This window comes from Mycteria americana, chromosome 1 (genome assembly GCF_035582795.1).
Source record: "Mycteria americana isolate JAX WOST 10 ecotype Jacksonville Zoo and Gardens chromosome 1, USCA_MyAme_1.0, whole genome shotgun sequence".
Taxonomy (NCBI): domain Eukaryota; kingdom Metazoa; phylum Chordata; class Aves; order Ciconiiformes; family Ciconiidae; genus Mycteria; species Mycteria americana.
This window is the reverse complement of record NC_134365.1, coordinates 174,717,013-174,721,249: the sequence shown is the minus strand read 5'-3', so window position 1 is coordinate 174,721,249 and position 4,237 is coordinate 174,717,013.

Sequence of the window (4,237 nt, the reverse complement as noted above, 5' to 3'; positions counted from 1 at the left end):
AGCCGCGGCCCCTCACGGCGCTGCCCGCCGCCCGCTCACGGCGCTGCCCGCCGCCGGGCGGCTGCTGCCCCCCGCGCGTCCCCCCGCCGCCGCCCCCACCGCCAAAGGCCGGCCTCGGGGCAGGCCGGGGCTCGCCGCGCCCGCCGGGGCAAGGCCAGGCCGGGCCTCGACGGCCCGTGGCCCCGAGGAGGTGGCCTGGGGGGCCTGCGGGCTTTTCGGCCTACACGCGGCCTTCTTGAGGGGAAACACAGCGCCGTGGGGAGCGCTTGATAAAGGGCCCTTGCAGGAGGAGGCCGACGCGCTTACAAGGACTGTCCTTTCGTTCTATAAACCTATCCCTTGCTCAGGTTTCATTGTGCTGAATTAAATACACCGGCCATTTTAATTCTGTTGGTTCCCCCGAGCCTTCCTCTGCGCTTTTCCCCATGTCCCTTTTTTCCTCTACTCCAAAATACAATACAGCAAATGGGAACACGTTCCAGAGGAAACTGCTGGGGCACGAGCCACTCCTCCCCACCACCTCCCGTCTGGCTGCAGCAGCCCGTAACCGGCAACGGTCTCATGCCTGGCATTGCCCCTCAGCTCCCACACTGCCCTCCCGCTGCACAACCCCTCACTTCTTGGCCCAAAGCATTGCCTGTTGGCTCAGGTGGGATTTTGACAGTCCACGTGGCTGCCGCTTCGAGGGCGACAAGGAAATGAGGACTGCGGTAATGAGGACTCCCAAGCCCTGTGAGTGTCGTGCGTGGTGGCACTTGCCTAATGATGCCTGGTGGGTCCTGTCATGATCCATGGAAACCGAGGGGCCAAATCCATGGATGAAAATTTGCATCTGCCGCCCAGCTTGCACCGATGACTCTCCAAATCACAGAGCCTCAGTGTTGCACTTTCCAGGCTACCAGAGAGCAGCTGGGAAGCGGTGCTGCCGGGACAGGAGGCTTCTAGAAGTCTGCTTGCTTGACCTCAGTCCCAGGATTCCTGTAGTTTCTTGTAAACCTGCCACAGCATGCTGAAAATTACAGACCTGAGTGATTCAACATTGCGCCACATGATAAATGCTTAGAATGCTGAGCAGCAAATTCAAACAAGCATAAAGTTGTGGATGCAATGATTAACAAGGAAAGTATCTTAGGCCGACATAGCAGAGTTGCTCAGATGCATTTCAATTCAATATAGGTAAGTCGCTGCAAATAAAGCGAGCAAACTAATCCGTGGTGACATTCCAGCATAGACGAGGCCTAGCGGCTTTGATGGTAATGTATGCTTAGGTGGGAAAGGACAGGTTTGAATAAGGTGTGCTTAATAGAGTATTCACGTGTTAAAGCACAAGAGTTTTTAGTGAATTTCAGAAAAACTGATTTAATGTCAAGTAAAAAAAGAACCAATTATCAACGTAATGGACACACTGTTCATTGTCATAAGCTGGAGTGAGTGGACATCCACTGCAAGGAAATGCTTTCAGTCCTGGCATGATTGACCTGCCATTTAGGTAGGAGGGTGCTCAGAGAATTTTTGCAAGAGAAATGTAAAATTATTGGGTTTTGAGCTTTAAAGAGAACCACTGGAGCCTGAAATCTCTTGAGTGTGTTTATCGTGCAGCCAGTGAACGGCACAGGAATGCAGTGAATGCCTGTTATTTATCTTTCTTAGCTTTATTTTTATATTGATTTTTATTGAAAAAATGTGAATAGACAATACAAAGAGCAGAAAGGGTAAATGCATGAAAGAGAAATCAAAAGCAATGAAATGCATCTTACAGTTGACATGTGAAACTCTTTTAAATAAATCTGGGATAAAGCAGGAACCTTTTCAAAGGCATTACTTCCATTGCTTCAAAAAAGTGTATGTAACTGGAAAGTGACCTGTTAGAGAACAAGCTCTGTTGGGATGAATATATTTTCTCTCAACCAAAAATAGCTTGTAAAGGAGCTTATTTTCCTGAATAAGCTGCTAAAAGGAATATATTTTCTGTGTAAGGAGGTTAAACTTATTTGTTTAGCAGGTTTCTGCTGAAGTTAGATGCCTAGTCAGTGAACAAATACTTCAAAAATTATTTGTGATCTAGTAGCGCCTGAGGTGTAGTTGAACTTTATGGGATGATGTTACCAACTCTTCAGGGGCATGGAAAATACTTAATTCTGTAGGTCTGAGAGAGAGGGAGAGAGACCACAGAGAGCAAGGAGAAGGGAGCTGGAGGGGTAACAGTCTGCTAAGGAGAACTGAGAAAAACAATGTGACTGCAGGAGGTAACAAAGAGTCCAGGCTACCTAACACTGGAGTCCGTGTAGTGTGGAGGAGGGTGCTTTTGCAGTGGGGCTGGAGCCAGAACGAAACAGATAAAAAACTTCCTGGAATGCCTGGCATGCCTCTGTGGAGGCACTGGGGTGTAAGGATCAAACAGGCAGGCAAGAGATGGGTGTCTGGCCACTGCTGTTAGTAAATCTACAGAGAAAGAATGGTTAAAAGGATGGGTTAAAAGCTGAGAACCTAGCCACGAATGATCTCCCAGGATTAGGGCTTTATTTCTGAAATGCTTCAGCCACCTCACTACCTGCTCTTGAAATCTCAGAAACCTTGAGATGATTAATAGTGGAAATATGAAACATTATCTGTCACATAAACGAAAAGTTCTGTGATGAGAGCTTGAAAGGAACTGATTTAGGACAAGATAAACTGGTCAGAGTACTAAACTGAGCCAGTTAAGTCTTTTGAACTTGAGACTTATATTTGACTCATAAAGCCAAATCTGGTTACTGTGGTTTTGACTTAAAGTACATAAATAATCTGTATTTTAGATCTGTGCATGCTTCCCAGCAGCATGTTGTGCAGAGAGAGCAAGGAGCACAGGTGAGAGTGTGAACAGTGAAATTAGTGTCTTCGTGGCTGATTAGCCCAGCTGATAAGCGAAAAGCAACTAATACAGTTGTTCTAATAATTTGGGTTCACTTGGATGTGTGGCTTTGTACCATGAAAACCTAACTTGAAGGTCATTGTTTACACCTGCACAAATAGATATAAAACACTGATTTCTTTTTTTCTTTCTCATTCTGCTGAGGTAGAAATGACTAGAAGCTGCCAAGCCAGGCTGTCCACTCTCAGTATCCACTTCTGCAACAGTGAAGTCTGTTTGAGTTTGTCTTGAAGAGTTTCCTCTCTGAGAAACACGGCTGGATCTTTAGCTTTTCAGAAGGGTTTCCCAGGTGGTTTTACATAATTTAGGGGAATATAGAGTGAAATTTGCCTAAAACCGAGAGTAAAGAAGTGATTTAAGCATGGGATTCTAGGTGCCTAAATTCAAACCTCTGGTCCTTAACACATGCTGCTTTCAGAAAGGGTGAAAACGGGTCCCCCCTGCTCAGGATTTTGCTGTTGAGGAGCCCTGCATAGTGACGGCCTCGCTTGTGAGGCACCGGCTCGGGGATTCACTGGCTGCCTAATCCCTTCTTCTTGATGCCATTCAGAGGCCTTTCAGGGGAAACACGTAACTCTCAGATAACCCGTCTATACTGCCTGAGCACTGTAGGCTGCTCTTGCTACTTGCTCCTTGCTCTTTGGGAGTTCCCGTGTGGCTTTCATTTTAAAACGAAGGCGAATTTAATCTCTCTCTTTAAAACAATGTTTTGGGGTTTGGCTGTGGAAAAAATGTTGTACCACCAGAAGGAAAATAAAACGAATGCTAGAGGCCAGAAGTTAAATCTCTGGCCATTGGGTATGTGAGCTGGGGGCAGAGTAAGATCATAGCTTTGGCCATTTAATAATGTTTGACAGTCTTGTGTAAGCTTGGTGCAGTTAGTCTTCACATGATATAGTAAAAGATGACAATTCGCTTTTATGGATGCGGTTTTGGTTGTGAGTTTAACTGCTGTAACTTTATCTCCTCTTAAAGTGGAATATACCTGCTCTCAGGTTCTGTGGTCCACGAAGGAATTCAAAGTGACTAGCTCAGACCTAGACATCTTACTTTTAGGTGTCCAAAGTTCAGTGAGAAAAACCCCGTTCTTTATGACCTTTTTCAGATTTTTTTGATCTTGCTCTTCCGATACTTTCAATTTTTCTTGCTGTATGTCAGCAAGGAACCTAACAGGTAAATAGAAATGCTAGGTTATATCTGAAGTTGGTGCAGCTTGTGTGCCTAGGATGTTAGATTATCCCCCTTTTTCTTTTTGATGGTCATGCAAGAGGTTGATTTCTCATCAGACCCTTTTTCAGATGAATATTTTATCTGAATGAACTGAAT